At 46.8% G+C, this 19657-nt stretch overlaps 1 protein-coding gene across 12 annotated transcripts in view; it reads right to left on the reverse strand.

Moving 5' to 3' along the window:
• Positions 1–19657, reverse strand: part of LOC103661510 — a 96586-nt gene that overhangs the window by 47324 nt on the left and 29605 nt on the right. For 7 of the 12 annotated variants that reach the window (XR_005833733.1, XR_005833734.1, XR_568140.2 and 4 more), the window contains one exon: positions 2723–2818. The exons of 1 other annotated variant lie outside the window; for it this stretch is intronic. The gene's annotated coding sequence lies outside the window, so the exon portion shown is untranslated. Of the gene's footprint in view, positions 1–2722; positions 2819–15219; positions 15283–15340; positions 15400–17915; positions 17931–18077; positions 18090–19657 lie in introns of those variants that run through there. 4 more of the 12 variants (XR_568139.2, XR_005833739.1, XR_005833738.1 and 1 more) reach the window with 4 other exon arrangements.

Consider the following 19657-nt stretch of genomic DNA (forward strand, 5'->3'; position numbering starts at 1 on the left):
GCCCTGTTCTCCTTCTTGTGCCAATCTCCTCTGCTCAATCACTGATTCAGTCAGCCAGCCTGTCAGGCAGTCAGTCAACAGACATATATGCCTGGCATCAGTGTCTGTGGGTAGAAGCTATTTAATATGCAGATTCTAGTTTTCATTTAGTCTAAGGAAGAGTTTGCTAACAGGGAATTCACTCCTAAAAGGAGTTCACTCTCCATCAAGGAAAATGTCTGCCTGAGCCAGCAATAACTGGCTGGGATGCTTCTGGAGGATTCTTGCATCATGCAGGGCTTGGCTGAGATAATACCTAAGATGCCTCCCAGTACTGAGATTCCATGATTTTGTTGTAATCATTTTTCATGGAATTGAATAGACACCAAAGAAAGACCACAGTCCCTAAATGGGATTCTCCACCCCCACAACTCCGAAGTGATCAATCCCAACAAAGTAAATGTTCGCACTGATCTCTGCCTTCGTTCCAGCATTTGATGACTTGAAAGCTGTCTAGACTGAGCCGAAAGGCTGAGAAAAATGGCCACGTGGAATTCTCCAGCGTGGAGCCACCGAGGAGAGGAGTCAGGGCCTGTGATGATTCTCCTCGTGCTGTGTCCAAGCCCAGGGCTGGATTCACCCCCAAAAAAGGCACATATCCTCCTCACTCAGAACCAAAGGTAACAACTGAAAATGAAAGACCAGAGGAAAAGACAGAAAACTGAAAACAAGCAATTTTCCAACTGGAGATGGGTCAGACTCTCCAAATCACACTGGGCAAGAGCAAAGCAGGTCAACTTGATTCGCTCTACCAGGCACGTTTCTGGCATTCCCACTACATGAGTCTGCACTCTGGGGACCCGGAAGAGTGAGCGCCAGGCCTCCTTCCTAATCGAGTGAACCTTCTGCCCGCCTGCCCACCCTGAATCCTCCAGCCAGTGCAGGAGCGCCCACAGCCTGGCCTGGGAGGCTGTCTTCCTGGAGCCTTCGATGCCTTCCCTGCGCTTGGTTACCAGTCTCATCCAAAAGGATTCTTGCCTTAAATCTCCATGAGGAACATGAGGAATGGTAAGCTCTGGCTTTAATAAGCCTTCTGAAGATGAAGAAATTCTCGGCAGAACCCATCCTCCTCTTGACTCTGTTCACGAATTAAGTATAAATCTGCATCTCTTCCTTTCCCTCCCTGTCAGAGTGCTGTTCTGTAAAACTGCTGTTAATCAGGGAGAATTGGCAATGGAAGTGTCTGTCAGAAAGACTGTTCTTACAGTTGAGACCTGCCTGTTGTAGGAGATGAGGTAATTTCTTCTTAAGCTTCTGGTATCCAAGGAGGAAAAAGAACAACAAAACAAGGTCTGTTAATAAAGGTGTGAGAGTCTCTGGGTATTTTCTGTTGCTAAAGAGACCTCAAGGAAGGTTACTTCTGGGCTGAAAGCAAACCTTTGTCAAGGATTTCATTTTAGAAGGTTCAAAGGACACCAGAGAGAGAGTGAGAACAAGAGACAGGAAGAGGCATGCACAGAAAGAGGGGAAGAGATGAAGGGAGGGAGAAGGCGGGAGAGCCAGGCCTTGCTGAGATGTCACAGGAGAGAGTCACAGATGCGGGCTCCAGCAGTTTGATCACCGGGAAAATGTCTGTTAAGGGTTGATGCAATGGAAGAGAGAAATTTCTGGATTTTCTTTTTTTTTTTTTAAAGATGGGCCTTTGCTCCTGCTGCTTTGTTCACCTGGAATGACCTTTTTCCTGTCCATCTCTAGCCCCTCTATTCTAAAGGGGGCTTGGTTCAAATGCCCCCTCTTCCATGAACACATCTTTCGTATCTCTAGTTACGTACATAATTGCTTCATCTTCTGCAGGTCACTAGCAATTTTTCTCCATTAAAACATTTTTTTTTGTCTCTAGTCATGGTAAAATACACATAAATTTGACCATCTTAAACATTTTTAAATGTCCAGTTCAACAGCGTTAAGTGTATTCACATTGTTGTGCAACCAATCTTCAGAACTTCTTTTTTTCCAGAACTTTCTCATCTTGCAAAACCGAAATTCTGTACCCATTAAACAACACCTCCCCATTCTACTGGCAACCACGATTCTACTTTCTGTCTTGATGAACATGACTACTTTAGGTACCTCATATAAGTGAAATCAGACAGTATTTATCTTTTTGTAATTGGCTTATTTCACTTAGAATAATATCCTCAAGTTATTACATATATGAGAACTTTCTTCCTTTTCTTTTTTTTTTAAATAGGCCCCACACCCAGCATGGAGCCCAACGCAGGGCTTGAACTCATGTCCCTGAGATCAAGACCTGAGCTAAAATCAAGAATTGGACACTCAATTGACTGAACCACCTAGGCGCTCTAGAATTTCCTTCCTTTTTAAGGAATACTAATTCGGTTTTGTTTTTCTAATGGCATTCTTACTTTTAAGTGACATATGCACATGATATCTCTTCTATAGAATTCTAGATCTTTTGAGGACAGGGTCTGAGTCTCCACACAGTTGAATCCCACTGTACCTAATAGCTCAGTGCTCAGCAGAGGATTCGGCTAACTGAATATTTGGTGAGACTATCAAAGGGCAAATGCTGTCATATTGTCTTAGGTGGGCTCTTCTAGACCTCCCGGTTTCTCTATAACCACATCCCCCCAAAGACTCAACAGCTGTTTAAACCAATCCACATCATCAAGTAAAGGTGAGCAGAAATGGATTGGCATCAACCATTTTGGGCTGATCTTACCCCACAGCCTTGAATCAGTCCTGTGTCTTCTCCTGGCTTGAGCCTTCTACTTCCTTCTGGGAAACATCTCCATTGGGACAGGAAAATGGGCCCAATCTTAAAAGAACAGAAAGATGGAATAAGAAAGAGTAAGGAGAGAGGAGGATGGTACACATAAGAACGGAAGCCGATAATTAGATTTAGATTTTCCGTCCTGTTAACTCTCCGGTTGTGTCATCACTTTTAATGTGTATCTTCTGATAAAGATGGGGTGGTAAGGGGGAGCAGGGGACTGTGGAGGTCTTGCTGTTAATCATACCAAACATTCTTTTCCACCCTTTTCTCCAGGTTGTCACTATGGAAGACTGCTTTTTTGCAACTCAGGAACAATATGAGAAGCCTCGCTACAAATTGATCTGGGAACTTGGAGATCTAAATGAAACTTCACGTTTGGTCTGTAACAACTATTTTTGGAGTTACTTTAGTTAGCTTGTCTTATAGCCCTGCCTTTCCCTTTGTCTGTCCACAGTCATTTGTAAGAGGGGATCGTGGAAACGACACAGGCATTGAATCAAGCAGTCTTGTGTTCTACTGGTGGTGTAACCTGGGGGCAGGCCAATTCACCTCACTGGATCTATTTCCTTATCTGTAAAATGGGGGGAATACCCCCTATCTCCGCAGGCTTACGTGATGATTCAATAAGGCCATGATTATTAACTGCGCATTCTGGCACACAGCAGTTGGATAATATATGTAAATTTCCTTCCCTTTTCCTGAGTTGACCTGATGTCCCTCTACTTAGGCTGAATTGGCTCCATTTGGATCCTTGTCTCCACATAAGCCACATATGCTGCCCTGGCTTTGTCTCGTCCTTAGCAGCCCATGACCCCCATGGAAACCCTATGGCAGTTCATCCTTTTGAGATGCCTGGACTCATCAGAGAAGAGCGTTTTGGTGTGGGATAAGGCTCTGCTCAGGCCTAACAGAATCTTGTCGGGAGATGGATTTTCAAACTTACAAGAGAAGTCATAGAAGAACAAACCACCACAGTTCAATTAATTTTCCAAATGACTTATTTCCATGTTAGGCAGAAGGCTCTGTGTTTGTACACTGCTATTGGAGCTATCGGAGTCTACCTACAGAAGAGCCTTTATTTTTTTGACCCATATCACCTTTATTAGCAAAGCCTAGTCCTAAGGGTCAGCAAATGGGTAGGGGTTCTGCCAGCCCAGAGCAAGCAGAAATATGAAAGCAGTTTCTGCAATAGCCCAACAGAGCTGGTGCCCTCATTGATCCAGAATGCCAAAACCAATAGCCTATTTTTGAGAAAAAGTACATGGAATGTATTTGAGTTGCCTTCTTCCTTCTCATTTAAGTGTCATTGCATTTATCTCAAGCACAATATAGCTGTCCTTTGTCCCTTTCCCCCATCAAACTCTTCCCTCTTGGACTTCAGAGAAGAAAACAACTACTTCCTACAAGGTGGCAGTCAACCAAGGCTTCATGGAAGTACCATTGGGTACCATTGGAAGTACCAAGATGGATAGGATTGGAAAATGTAAATATTTGGAAGCAGGCATTTTTGGCAGAGGAATGGCAGCAACAAAACATAGAAGCAGAAACTTGTAGTGGCATCACTGAAGAATTCTTTGGAGAATAAAAGGAATACTAAAAATAGGTCATGTTAAGCACCGTGGTAGGCATTCTCTAAGATGGCCTTCGGGGATCTCTGCCTCCTGATCTCCATGCTCTGTGGAACTCCTCCCCTTGAGTGTGGGTTGGACCTATTGACCTCATGAATAGAATGAGGAGAATATATCTGATGTAACGGCTACCCTTCTGAGATTCAATTATCCAAAGACTGTGGCTTCTTTCTTGGGCACTTTTCTCTCTTGCTGCTGTTCTCTCTTGGATTGTGTTCCCTGAAGAAAGACAGCTGCCATGTCATGAAGCAGCCCCATGTAGAGGACCACATGGTGAGGGACTGAGGCCTGCCAACACCCATGTTAGTGCGCTTGGATGTGTCCCTTCCCCACAACAGCCGAGCCTGCAGACGAGACCTCCTTGCCAATCACTTGACTACAATCTCTTGAGAGGTCCTGAGGCAGAAGCATCCAGCTAAGCGGTACCCAGATTTCTGACTCACAGAAGTGACGGATAGTAAACGTTTGTTGTCTTAAGTCGCTCAGTCTGGGGGTAATTTGTTATGCAGCAACAGATAACCAATACAAGGGTTTCCTCTAACGTACCAGATGCTGTGGTAAGATATGTGACTTCATATATGTGATGTCATTTAATCAACATTAGGGGGATATTCTTGTCCCAATTTTTCAGTTGAGAAAACCAAGGTTTAGACATCTGACCAATACCTTTACATATCTAGTAAGTGCAGGAGCTGAGAGTCAAACCCAGGCTGTCTCATTCCTGGGCATGTGCTCTTAAACTTGGACACTATATGTTCTACTGTTTGGTTCATTCCTACTGCCCCTATTCTCTGCTCCACATCCCCTGAGGTCTGTTGGCAACCTAGTCCTCTTGTCTCAGCAGAGCCTGAAAGGGAACTTGGGAGTTTCTCTTACGTTTTTTGGATAGAATCTCCCTGTCTGTGCTGTTTCCTCTGCCAGGCTGTGCCATCTACTCGCAGCTCCGTCTATTCTGATAGCTGTGGCCCCAAGCCCCCAGGACCCCAGCCTCTTCTTCCTTATCTTCTTGCCACTCTTTGTCCTGGGCACCACCTGTGGTTTTGGGAGTTAAAGTTTGTGGGGCTACCCTTGGGTGGATTAGTGATCCCCTTTCTCTTGCCCTGGGTTGGAGGTTGTTTCCTGGGAGACCACATCATATTCTTCAGGACCCAACAAATATAACTTTTCCACTTACTTCCATCACAGGGCTAGGAGGACCCAGAGTCCTGCTGCCACTCTAGGAGATGGAGAACTCCATCCTGGGTCCTTTCCTGATCTCTGATAAAAAGTAGAAACTCTGCCCAGCCTTACTCGGCTTCCTCCACAGTTTCATGGTACACTGGCTTATTTCAGGGAATTCTTAGGAGATTTATACCTGACACTGCTCCTCAGTCACATGTGATAGTCTCTCCTTGGGCCTTTGCAGGGAGGCAGGGGTGCAGATGTGTGGACTGCCACACGCTGGGTCCTGAAGGACCATGGTATTCCTTCTCATCACAGCATCTATTGCCAATTCAGTGAGATCTTTGACACATTGGCTGAGTCTCAAGAGGTCTAGAGATGAATGATAATCTCTGGCTAATATTAAAAACAAACAAACTAATCAAACAGAAACTTAAGAGTTAGAAATGACCTTTCATGATTGATAAGACAGTCTTCACTATTGACCTACTGCTACATTTTGCTGCACTGTGTGTGTAAACTCATAAGCTCGAAGGAAGTCACTGCTCAGAAAATTAGCTCCAACCCCCTGGACTTTATACCTCAGTTCCCTGTTAATCCTTGATGGAAATGAGCAGGGCCCTATGCTTCAAAAGAACTTACAATGGGTAACCAAGGGCCAAAGGCAACCTCTCCCCGGTGGCAGGAAACCTGGGCTCTAGTCTCAGCTCCACCACCCACTCTCTGGATGATGCTAGGTGATTCACCTCACCTCTGTGAACCTGTTTCCTTATATGTTACACCAGGAGGGTAGGGCAGGCCACCCCTAAGAGCTCTTCTAGTCTTGACTCTGGTTTTATGGGCTTTGTAATTGTTTCTACGGCTTGCCTGTGAACAGGGCACCCCGCCCCCACTGTGTTTCCCCTGCCTCTGCTCAGATGGGCCCCCCAGTCCTGCTGGCTCTCGTAGTACTGGTTTGTCTGATACAGGGTTTCACATAAAAGTGTTCTGTTGGTCCAAGACTGAAGGCCTCTAGGTCCAGCACCTGCTGAGGAAAGGAACAATCTTTTGGCTTCCTGGATCATTCTTAACAAGCCAGGAGTTTCCTTTCAGAAACGTAATGTATGGTCTCCAAACACCTGCAGCAGCCTATTCCACACTCATTAGAAGGTGGGAAAAGGGGGGAACAGTGACTAACGAATAGCCAGCTCCTTCCTTCCAGGAACAGGGCACTGGGCTGGAGACCCACACAGCCCTGGGATTAGGCTCCATTTTACAGAGGTGGAAAATCAGCAAATTCTAGAATGGAGACTGAAACTCAAGTACATGACAGAGGAGACATTAATGAATCCATAAATATTTATCAGAGTGAAAGGGTCCCCAATAGATCATCTGAGTTGGCTTTGAAGCAGTTTATCATACAAAGAAGTAAAATGATTGACTCAAAGTCATACAGCTAGAGAATACATTTGATTTGCATTATCCATTCAGACACCTTTCTTTTGTAGGACTGACTCAGAACCCTTTTAAAATAAGTTCAAGAACACATCAGTCGGAGGCAGTCAGTTACTCTGCCTTCCCTCTTGTTTCTAGCAGGACTTCCTCCACCTTCCAAAGGATGTTCTTTGGCCTCCACACCAAACAGACCCACCCAATATCGAAGGGCCATGTGTAAACACCCTTCCTTCTATCTTATCAAAATCCCTCCTACCTGGGTTTATCAGAGGTGACTCACTTCCCTGGAACCCTTTGCAAGGACCTGGGCTGGGGTTGCAGGGCTGAGAGGTACCAGCTTCTCTACCTACTTGAGGAAAGGGCCTCTTAAAGCTCCAGTCTTCTCCATCTGGGAAAAGCCCCACCACTGGCATTTAGCAGAGCTTGGCCCCAGAAGTCATTCCTGGCCTTTCCCACAAGACCCTTGCAAGTTGGTGGCCTTTAGGGGCACATTAGCCTGAGGAAATCAGACAGCTGAGTGACATAGGAACCAGGCCTGGCGGTTGCAGGAAAGAAAGCAAACACTCTGAGATATGAGCCAAATGGTGTGGTACTCAAGGAACGCTTCCTTTCATGCTGGACATGTTAGCTGTTCCTACCTTCAAGAAATACATTTTTGAGAGTAAGACAAATGATCATTTGGTTTGAGGAGCCAAATCATAGTATTTTCACCATCATAGTCTGTGGTCCGATGGGGGAACAAGAGGTCAGGAGAAATGTCACTCTGGTTTCTGCCTCCCATCGGGGGCAGGTGCCAGGCGTGAGCTGCATCAGCTGTTTACCCAAGCAGGGCGAGTGGATGTGCTCCTCCCTCCCTCTCTACTGAGTGACAGCCATCTGCCCGACACTGTGCAAGATGCAGGGAATCCAGCGGGAGCAGAGACAAAGGCCTCACCCTCTCCTCCTGGCCCTTCTAGTCCAGGGGGAACGAGAGACATCTTATCAAGACATGGCAGCTGTGGGGAATGCTGCAAAGAAGAGGTTCATGGGGGCCTCAGGGGTGAAGTGACGGATCCATGAGGCCAATACAGCTGTTCCCGAGGAAGTGATGTTTGGGTGGAGGATATCTGAAGGGGCGTAAGCCGGGAGGGAGTGAGGGCAGGGCCCTGTGAGAAAACTGCAAGGAATGGAAGGTGGCCAGGGTGGCCCAGGGCAGAGGGTGGAGGGGACCACGGTAGGAGTCAGGACTGGAGAGGAAGGCTGTGTCAGCCACTTTCAGAGTCGTGTCTTTACGCTGGGGGCGACAGGAAGCCTGTCAAGGGACTGGAGAAGGGAGTGACATTCAGGGGATACTGGATATATATTTGGGCACCCAGCCCAGTGAAAGCCACGGGCCCAGAGGCCTCTTCACCCTCCCTGTTAAGCAGTGCCAATGGATACGGGATCCCCAGGCTCACGGACCAGGGTTGCTGGCGCTGGAGGCAGGCGGGGACCAATGCCAGGAGAGTGGGCCCTCCGTGTCACCTTCCCGACCCTGGCCCAGTGAAGTTCAGGTCCCTCCGGTCTGCCGTCTCCAGATGCTGCTCACCCCCTCCCCCCTCGGAGCCCCCTGAGCGCCCCAGCCCCAGCGGGAGGCTTCCGTGTGCCGCCTCGGCCCGCTCACACCCCAGGTGCTGTGAGTCACCTGCGTGGTGAGTCAGGGGACGAGGTGAGAACGTGAGTGCCGGGGAGGCTGGCAGGGCAGGTGGGCGCTTGGCAGGCAGGGTGGGGCCCAGCCTCCTGGGCGAGGAGCCCCGCTCCCGTGGCCTCCCACTCCCCACTCCTCTCCACCACCCGAGCAGCTCTTCGAAGAACCCTTCCGTCCCACCCCCTGCAGGAGGCTTCTTCCCAGTTCCCTCTCCCGCACGCCCGCCTCCCTCCACTGTCGGCAGCCAGCCACCATCACCATGGTTACGCGGCTCCCGCTGCAGCGCGGAGATCAGGAGTCAGAGCGGGGGAGGGTGGCTGGTCTCATTAGTCTTCCTATTGAACTGGCTTCTTTTAAAATCAGCTCAGGGCTGCTCACTGCAGATTCAAGGCCTGTTACCTGAAGGGTTCACCTCAAAGACACGAGATGAGAACTGAATAGAACGTGGGTACCGCGGGGCCTTATTTGCAACGCGAAAGGATGCGCCCCAGCTTCCCTTTTAAGCACTGATGCGTAAGAGTGTGTCGGTCAGGCCCTGATATCCAAGATTTAAGGGCCACTCACTGGGTGACTTGAGGTAGACTTGTGAGGCTTTGGTTGTTAGAAGCAATTTGGGGCCAGACTGACCTGGATTCAAATCCTGACCCTGCCACTTATCAAAGGGATAAACTGGGACAAGTTATTGAAACTGGTTGGGCCTCAGTTTCCTCTTATGTCAATTGGGGATAATCACACTCACCTTGTAGTTGTAGTGAGGATTAAAGATAATTTATACAAAGTGTTTGGCCCATCATAGGCACTAAAAATGGCCGTTGTTGCTGCTGTTATTATTATTAGAGTTCTAAGCCCTTGGATATGCAACACATGGGTTTGTTGATTTGAAGGTTACACAGAAGGCAGGTTTTTCCAACAGTGACTTCTGGGCTGCCAGGACCATCCGTTTCAAGCCAGTGGGGTAGAACAATTTCCAACCCCTCCTCAAAAGTCTCTTACATATTGGGAGACATAATGTAACCCTGAATTGCAGTGTATCAAGATAGTAGAAAAGTGAAGGAATTAGCAGGAAGGAGGAAAGTCCAAACTGAGCGCCCCGGGAGCAGGACAGCAAACCACAAAGAGGAGTAAGTTGCTAATGGCCCATAGAACCTTGGTAATCCTGTAGAAGGGGATGATGCGGGGCTTGAAAAGAGACATAGTTTAGAAGTGTTCATAAGAGGCAGATAGACTTGCAGGTCCCAACCTCCACTCCCCCTCCTGTAGGGAACGGGAGAGTTGTTTTCTAGAAAAACTGAATCAGAGAGACTTTGTGCTACTGACCTCAGCTACAGAGGGAGGCTGAGGTCAGGTGAAAGTTTGTGTACTAAGTGAGCCCTTCTCCCTTGCCTCCTCCTCCTCCTAGCCTAAGAACAACAGGGACAGGAGATTGAAAGATTCTTTTCTGTAGAAACTGACCCAATCCAGGAAAAAGACCTACACATATTGACATTTGGAAGTTCCAGGCGAAAAAGCCATTGTTGACATGATCACCCTAGAATAAATCCCATCCATGTACACAGAACTTCAATCAGCTCTTTAGGGTCTCATCCTTAAATCTGAGTTGCAGTCAACAATCACCGGAGAGGAAAGCATCCAACATGACAGAGAATAAAATAATCAAACAGGAAAGCAAAAGGATCTATGAAGGAAGCAGAAATGATGAACGAGCAGCAGGAACTGAAAACAAAGTATATTTGATATGTTTAGAGGCATAAGAGAAAACGCTGCATCCACAGGATATGATGAAAAAGGGATAATCCAAGCAAGAAAGAGTTTTTGGAAATCAAAAATATGAAGTGAAAATTTCAAAAATTCTGTACCAGTGTTGGAAGATACAGTTACAGAAATTTCCCTGAAAGCAAACAAAGAGAAGAATAATAGGAGTGAAAAAGAAAATTAGAGGAGTAATTTAGAAGATTCAACATGGACTAAGGAGTCTCAGAGAACAGAGAAAAATGGTGGTAAGGAAATTATCAAAGAAATAATACAAAAAGATCCTCTGGAACTGAAGGGCACAAATGGACACAGTAACCTGCCTAGCACGGTAATTGAAAATGGACCTAGACCGAGATACCCCATGCTGACGCTAGAACTCTAAGGGTAAAGAGAAAGTCTTAAGAGTTTTCAAAGAGAAAACTCAAAAGTTACATATAAAAGATCAAGAATCAGAATGGCATTGTACTTCTCAATAGTAACACGAAGTTAGAAGACTTCGGAAAAATGCTTTCATTATCCCCAGGGAAAATTATTTTCAGCCTAGATTTCTATTCCTGGCCACACTATTGAAGAAGTCTGAGGACAAAATAAAGGCGTTTTCAAACATGCAAAATACAAAAAAGTTTACATTTGATGTGCCCTTTCTTGAGAAGCCACTGGAAGATGCTCCGTGATGAGGGAGTAACCAAGAAAGAGGAAGAAGGCTTGTGATCCAACAATGCAGAGGGGCAAAGGGAATTTCCAACACACGGGTGAAGGAAAGTCCCAGAATGACAGCTATGGGGCAGGCCTAGGAACCAACCAGTTCGGGTTAGAAAAGAGCACTGAGGACTCCAAGGAGAATTTCTCTAGGAAATTCTGATTATCGAATCAGTTTGCAGAGTTGTTGGAAATAGGGAAATACATAGATGTTTAGGGAAAACAAAGCAAATGCAAAATATAAAGGAATTATTAACTCCAGAAAGAAGAAAGCATTGAGAAAAAGTAAATAAAATCTCAGTTCACTACTTGGCTAGGTAGTGAACAATGTTTATTTTACATAATCATTATAATGAAAACACTGTGTGTGGACTGAACTAAAAACTGATAAACAATTATGTTGGAAGGATAGAAAGCACAGGAAGGGAAGGGGTGAATGATTTAAAATATTCGCTTACTATAGTGGAAAATATTTAAAATAAGTGACTTGAGAGAGTATATGCCTGTTATCTAAAAATATGAATGTAAATACCAAGAAAGAAAAATAAAGCTACGTCGCAAGTGGTTGCCTCTGGGGAACAAAAGGAAGATGAGGTAGGAAGGAGGTCAAGGGACTTTCACAGATGACATATTTTGATACGATAAAAATTAATTAAAAATCCAATAAAGGAAAGAAGGCTGAACCTGTATTGGTCAAATGATGGCTTTACAAACACACATCTAGGGTGCTTTTCAAATCTCTCAATGATAAATTCAGCAAAGACAAAATGGCAGATACATGTATAGCATTAGGAGAATTTCTGGAATTGGGACTGTTGCTCCTATTAATATAAAAACACCAACAGTAACAACTAGCAAGGGTTTCCATAGCCTTTCGAGACACCCTAGCAAATTTGCTACTATGTTATCCCATGCTTTCAAGGAAAACACCAAAACTCAAGATTTAATGGGAGTCTTTAATGTAGCAAGTGGTAGAGGCAGGACCTAGAGCCAAGTCCTCTGTAGTAAATTATATTTTCAAAGATGGACTAATCCCTCATGCTCTTCCCTACTGCATTAAAAGATGGAGTCTATATCTCCACCCCCTTGAGTCTCGGCAGGTCTTGTGTCAGCTTTGACCAACATAATACCATGTGGGTGATTTTTGGTGACTTCTAAGACTAGGTCATTAGAAGCCTTACAGCTTTTGCTTTGGTCTTATGGGATATTCCCTCTGGTGCACTCTCTCTTGGAAAGCAGCACCATCCTGGAAGAAGCCTAAGCCACATGTAGAAGCACTTTAATCAACATCCCAGATTAACTAGCATCAACTGCCAACCATGTGAGTGAGCCGCCATCTTGGACACCAGACCAGGTGAGCCTTTGGCTAACTCCAGCTCCAGTCACTATCTGAGTACAACTACATGAGAAATGCCAAGTAAAACCACCCAGCTGATATGTCAACCCACAGAACTGTGAGAGAGAATAATAAGATTATTATTTGAAGTAATTTAAGTTTTAGGGTGATTTGTTACAGGGCAATAGGTAATTGAAACATCGCCTGACATCAAGGTCCATATTCTTTCCTTGATACCATCCTATGAGTGTTTCTCAGCAGAGACATTATTGAAATTTGGGTGGGAGAATTTTTATTTTGGAAGTTTTCCCTGCACACTGTGGGATCCTTAGCACCCTGGCCTTTGCCCATGAATCTGATACCCCTCCCCCAATTTCATGGTGATAACTAAGAATGCCTTCACAGTTTCCCAAATGACCCCTAAGAATAACATCCCCAAGTGAGATCTCCAGGTAGACAAAACCATTTTGACATGATTTAAAACTGAATTCCACACGAATAGAAAAGAGAGGGCAGTTCTGTTAGTGGGAAAGGAGAGAAAGGGAGAGTATGCAGGATATAGTTACCAAGTCCAAATACAAAGATTCTCCACAGCCCTACCTCTGACATCTAAGGTGCTGGGTTTTTGGCCTTGAGTTCCCTAAGCCTTGCAAACTGTTTGGTGTAACCATGCCCATGCAGGAAAGGGTGTGGGAGCTATAAACCATCAAGCATTGATCTGGGAGGGAACAGAGAGATCATTTGTGCAACCCACTCACTTTGTTGTCTACTGAAGCCAGAATGGGGAATGTGCACCAAGACTACACCCCAGGACCCCCCGCCCAAGCCACATGTGCTTTCTACCACTCAAGCAAGGAAACGCTTGTGATTGAGGTTATTTCGATGGAAAAATAGATAAATTTACTTTGAGCACGCAAAATACAGCTGTCCAAGTTAGCCTAACATGCCTGCTGGTTGTATTAGTTTGTCAGGGCTACTGCACCAAAGTACCACAAACTGAGTGACTTAACAGAGATGGATTGTTTCACTGTTCTGGATGCTAGAAGTTCATGATCAAGGTGTCAGCAGGGTGGGTTCTTTCTGAGGGATGCAAAAGAAAATCCGTGCCATGTTCTCCTATAGCTTCTGGGGTTCGCTGGCCATCTTTTCCATTCCTCTGTCTTTATCATCACATGGTGCTCTACCTGTGTGCATCTGTGTCCAAATCTCTCCTTTTTATAAGGACACCGTTCTCATTGGGTTAGAGCTCACCCTGCATCAGTGTAACCTCAACTTACTTCTGAAAGAACTCTATTTCCAAGTATAGTCGCATTCTGGGGTTAGGTCTTCAACATACGGATGTTGGGGGGATACAATTCAACCCATACTAAAACTGTCGCATGAACTCACATGCTTTCTGTTTCCCATGTGAAGCTTTGGATTACTTCCTACGTTACTTTGGATTTCCTAAGTTCGCATCCTGCTTTGACGTTTGGCTTCTAACTGTACAATGCAGTGGATTGACTTGAAAAATCTTATTAACCCAGACGAGTCCAGAGATCTGTCTCTTTTCCCGAGACAGCATGTTGCAGCCTGAGATCTGCTTTGGCAACTACAGAAAGTCTTTGATGGGGCCTCTAATCTGCTTCTGTGGACACACCTGTGACAGCTGTGACCTAGGTGTGAGTCACATTTTGCCTTCAGAAGGATCCCGAAGAATGACATTAGCTGGCTGAAGACACCTGGGAAATGCAGCCACCTGGGGGATGGGAAACCTTCCAGCTTTAGAAGTACAATGTCTTTAAGACACATGGGATGAGAGAGAATATGGGAAAAGCCCGATGTCATTGGGAGTCCAGGGAGAAGTGCTCAGTGGTTTATTTATTCATACATTCTTTCTGCATGTTCTCAGTGAGTGAGCACCTGGTATGAGCCAGCACGGTAAAATTTAAAATCTAATGGGGAAGAAAAGTAAACATACAAGTCATTTCTGATTGTGATAAATGATAGGAAGGAAATAGTGTGCAATAATAAGGAACAGCAAGGATATTGACTATTAATGGTGGTCAAAGAGCCCCCTTAAGGAGGTAACAATTGACACCTAGAGGATTTGGTCAAGGGTGCTCCAGGTGGCAGGACCAGTTTGTGCAAAGGCCCTGAGCTGCTGGTGGACTCGGTGTGTTTAAGGAACTGAAAAGAAGCAGATGTGCAGTGGCAGAGGCGAGAGATGAGGCTGGAGAGGGGGATGCGGCCCAGGACAGGGAGATCAGATTTCACACAGACACTAGGCAAAGCCACTGAGGAGTTTTAAGCAAGAGAGTGAAATGATTTGATTTCTGTGGCGTTTTGTTTTGTTTTTTTTAATCATTCTCCTTGTCCCAGATTGGCAAAGATTAAAGTTTGAAAACACATGGTGCTGGCAAAGGTGTGGGAAACAGACAATCTCCTATCTTGCTGGTAGAGTTATAAATTTGTATAAACCCTAAAGGAAGCAATTTGGCAATATTTATCAGAATCAAAATGCACTACTTTGACTCAGCAACTTTGTTTCCATGGATTTATCCTGTATATACATGCCTCAAAATCAACATATACAATTCACTGTGGCACTGTATGATTGCAAAAGATTGAAAAAGGCCCTAAATATCAATAAGTGACTAAACCCAAGGATATCAACAAATAAGGGCTTAGATGAGTAAATGCTGGTCATCTACACAACAGACTGCTGGGCAACCGTGGGGATAGGGAGCTCTTTACGTACCGATGGGGGCCAGCCTCTGATACATACCTATAATCAATTTTAAAAACCAAGGTCCAGGGGCACCTGGCTGGCTTAGCCGAAGCGTCTGCCTGTGGCTCCGGTCATGATTCCAGGGTCCTGGGATCGAGCCCCGCATCCGGCTCCCTGCTCGGCGGGAAGCCGGCTTTTCCCTCTCACACTCCCCTTGCTTGTGTTCCCTCTCTCGCTCTGTCAAATAAATAAATAAAATCTTTAAAAACAAACAAACAAAAAACCACGGTTCATACACCTGAAACTAATAGAATATGGTATGTCAGCTATACATCAATAACAATAATTTAAAAAAAGAACAAGTTTCAGAGCCATGGGTATAGCGCGTACATCATTTAAGAACAAGGTGTGTGCATGTGTGTTTGGGTCCTCCGGCAGAGGAGAAATTACAACGCTAAAGAAGCAGAAGACCTGGGTGGCTATGGGAGAGTGGGGCAGATGGAAGCATCCAGAAGCCGCCTGGATGCCCAGGCTGGAGACGCTGGCGTGGACGCTGGGGGTGCTGCATGGAGATGGGGAGAAGCGGACACACGTGCAATGGGAAAGCTGGACTGGGTCTCTGGGTGTGAAGAGGGAACGGAGAATGAGGGACAGCCAGCCAGGGCTCCTGCTTGAACTCCTGATGGAGGCGCTATTTACCTAGAGGAGGGGCAGGCCTGGGGTGGAGTGTGGGCGAGAACGGAGGCGGGGGTTGGGGCATGCTAAGTCTGCAGTGCCAGGGACCATCCCCAGGGGAGGTGTTGCACAGGAGTCACGGTCGTGAGCCCTGAGTTGAGACTTCCTGCTCCATCCTTTCCCCCCAGCATACTGCCAGTATCTGTAAAGGACAGCTGATTGTTTGCAGGTGACAAGAAGAGGCAAGAGCGTTCCTGGGAGGGGAGAAGGGAGTGCTGAGGCGTGCCAGGTAGTATTTGATCGAGATGCCATAGAAGGGTTAAGCCTGAGAACGGCTTAACTGGCTCTCCGGTGGTAACATGACAGATCAGAGGGAGGTAAAATGGAGCCAGCTAGCAAGTTATTGCTGGAATAAAGGAGCTGAACAAACTTAGGGCCGATAGGGATGGAGCAGAGGGGCAGCTCCGATGTGGATGGGATGGGGGGGTTGGGGGGGTCGGGAGGGTGGATGAGCTGAGAATAACTCCCAGCCTTCTGGCTCAATTGAGTGACTGCAGGGGTGGTGGGGCCATTTCCTGAAAGCAAATGTGGGAGGAGGAAGGGGGAGGCAATCCTTAATTATCCTGAGCTTGACTCGGTTCCCAGAGATAGGTCCATAGGTCCTGGTGTGCCGAGAAGACTTTTCTCCCAGTCTGTGTCTCGCCACACCACACAGCAGCCCTGTCCTGGGAGCTTCGGGAGGTTCTTATTCTACCACCACCAACTTTGACTCTTTCTTCCCAAGGCTCCCACATGAGATCCATCATCAAAACCTAAAAATCCTGCCATCAAACGGTCTTGCTTCTGTCCTCATCTTTCTATTCTCACTGGGGCCTAAAGTGGCTGGAGGTGGCCAGGGCCTCCTTGGAGCTCCGAGACCTGTCGTTGGATCACAGGAGGAATCTTGCTGCAGTAGAGGATGCTGTGCAGAAGATGGTTCTAGAGCAAACCGCATGTCAAATCGATAACCATTATTGAGAACTTTCCCCAGAATAACATGGTGACAAGCTGCCTTCTCGTAGATGATGCTGGCTAAATCCGAGGTTAGAATTCACTAGAACTTCCTCTGAAGCTTTGGAACTAGGAAAGTCCTTTGACAAGTGGCTGACCACTGTGCATATAGCCACATAGAGTCAGCAAGAGCCTGACTACCACACACAGAAAATACAACATGGAGAGGCTTTGGCTCTGGAGGGCCTGGCACCCTCTGTGGGTCACAAAGCCAGATGGCACTGTACCTTCACCCCCGCCTGAAGTTAGGGATTGTGTGAGGTCTGCACCAAGTTGCCCAGGTACCTAATGTCAGGAGGCCAGCAAGAGGAGCGAAGGGGGTGTGTGTGTGTTCACATGCGCACCCATGTACTGTGGGTCCAGTGGGGATAGCTCAGGACGGGGACAGAGCACTTGTTTGGGAGTTAGGAGTCAGTCAGACCCAGTTCCTGTCGTGGCCAGGCCACCTATGAGTTGCATGGCTATGGGAGGGTCATGCTACTTCTCCCCAAGTGCCATGTTCCTGAGCTGTCAAATGACGAATGTGACCAGATATTTCAGATGCTTTCTAGTAAAAAAAATTAGAAGAACCAGACTTCCATAGCCCCAATGATCCAAGGCTATACTCACTAAACATTTTTCAGATCTCCTTGGCCACATCGAGCTGAGTGTTTCTACTGTCCCTGGAATGGAGGTTGCATTTTGGTGACCTGGGGCTTGAAGGGGAATCTCTTCCCTTCCAGCTCACCCTGTCTGGGTCTACTTGCCTCCCTCATTATAGTTCTAAAGTAAAAGGTGCGAGTGTGTGTTCTCTCTGTGTGTGTGTGTGTGTGTGTGTGTGTGTATACGTGTGTGACAGTCAAGCAGGCAGGATGGCAGGAAGGCTCCCTGCCGAGGTCTCTGGGTGGCAGAAAATGTGCAGAAAAGAGGATGTCAAGGGACCCCGGGACAGGGAGATGGCCTCATACTTTTCTTACTCCAGTGTGCTGCTGCTTCTGGGTACTGGCCACGTTTGGAAGCTGACTGGCAGCCTAAATTGCTTCTCAGAATCCCAGCAAGGTGGTCTGGAAGGTGACGGGAAAAGGGAGTAGGTTTTGCCTCCTCATCTGTTTGACTCATGGTTATAATTTGTCAGCCTGCTGACAGGTTCTTTGTTTTTCGTCAAATGAAGTTTTTGTTGGATGTTGGAGTGAAAAGCACGATATACTCACATAATCAAAAGCCTACGGTGGAAGGGAAAAGTCAGTCAATTGTATATTCCTGAAAGCTAGAAAGTATAATTTCACACACAAAATCTAAATAGACTTCTAAGACTGCCTGAATGCAGTGCATGTGTGGTGTGTGTATGGTGTGTGTGGTGTGTGTGTGTGTGTGGTGTGTGTGTATGGTGTATGTGTGGTGTGTGTGTGTGTGGTGGGTGTGTGTGGTGTACGTGTGGTGTATGTGTGGGGTGTGTGTGTGTGTGGTATATGTGTGTGTGGTGTATGTGTGTGGTGTTTATGTGTGTGTGGTGTATGTGTGGTGTGTGTGGTGTGTGTGGTGTATGTGTGGTGTGTGTGGGGTGTGTGTGGGGTGTGTGTGGGGTGTGTGTGGTGTATGTGGGGTGTGTGTGGGGTGTGTGTGGGGTGTATGTGGTGTGTGTGTGGTGTGTGTGGTGTGTGTGTGGTGTATGTGTGGTGTGTGTATGGTGTGTGTGTGTGTGGTGTGTGTGTGGGGTGTGTGTGGGGTGTGTGTGGTGTGTGTGTGGTGTATGTGTGGTGTGTGTGTGTGTGGTGTATGTGTGGTGTGTGTGTGTGTGTGTGTGTGGTGTGTGTGTGGGGTGTGTGGGGTGTGTGTGGGGTGTATGTGGTGTGTGTGTGGTGTGTATGGTGTATGTGTGTGGTGTATGTGTGTGGTGTATGTGTGGTGTGTGTGGTGTGTGTGTGTGGTGTATGTGTGGTGTGTGTGTGCTGTGTGTGGTGTGTGTGCGGTGTGTATGTGGTGTGTGTGTGGTGTGTATGGTGTATGTGTGCGGTGTGTATGTGGTGTGTGTGTGGTGTATGTGTATGGTGTGTGTGTGGTGTGTGTGGTGTGTGTATGTGTGTGGTGTCTGTGTGGTGTGTATGTGTGTGGTGTGTATGTGTGTGGTGTGTGTGTGGTGTCTGTGTGTGGTGTGTGTGGTGTGTGTGGTGTCTGTGTGGTGTGTGTGTGTGTGTGGTGCGTGTGGTGCGTGTGTGGTGTGTGTGGTGTGTGTGTGGTATATGTGTGTGTGGTGTATGTGTGGTGTGTGTGTGGTGTATGTGTGGTGTGTGTGGTGTGTGTGGTGTGTGTGTGGTGTGTGGTGTTGTGTATGGTGTGTGTATGTGTGTGGTGTATGTGGTGTGTGTGGTGTCTGTGTGGTGTCTGTGTGGTGTGTCTGTGTGGTGCGTGTGTGGTGTGTGTGGTATATGTGTGTGGTGTGTGTGGTGTCTGTGTGCTGTCTGTGTGTGGTGTCTGTGTGTTGTGTCTGTGTGGTGTGTGTGGTGTGTGTGGTGTCTGTGTGGTGTCTGTGTGGTGTGTCTGTGTGGTGCGTGTGGTGCGTGTGTGGTGTCTGTGTGGTGTCTGTGTGGTGTCTGTGTGGTGTCTGTGTGGTGTCTGTGTGGTGTCTGTGTGGTGTCTGTGTGGTGTCTGTGTGGTGTCTGTGTGGTGTCTGTGTGGTGTCTGTGTGGTGTCTGTGTGGTGTCTGTGTGGTGGGTGTGTGTGTGTGGTGTCTGTGTGGTGTGTCTGTATGGTGTCTGTGTGGTGTGTGTGGTGTCTGTGTGGTGTCTGTGTG

Source organism: Ursus maritimus, unplaced genomic scaffold (assembly GCF_017311325.1).
Source record: "Ursus maritimus isolate PB19 unplaced genomic scaffold, ASM1731132v1 scaffold_9, whole genome shotgun sequence".
Taxonomy (NCBI): domain Eukaryota; kingdom Metazoa; phylum Chordata; class Mammalia; order Carnivora; family Ursidae; genus Ursus; species Ursus maritimus.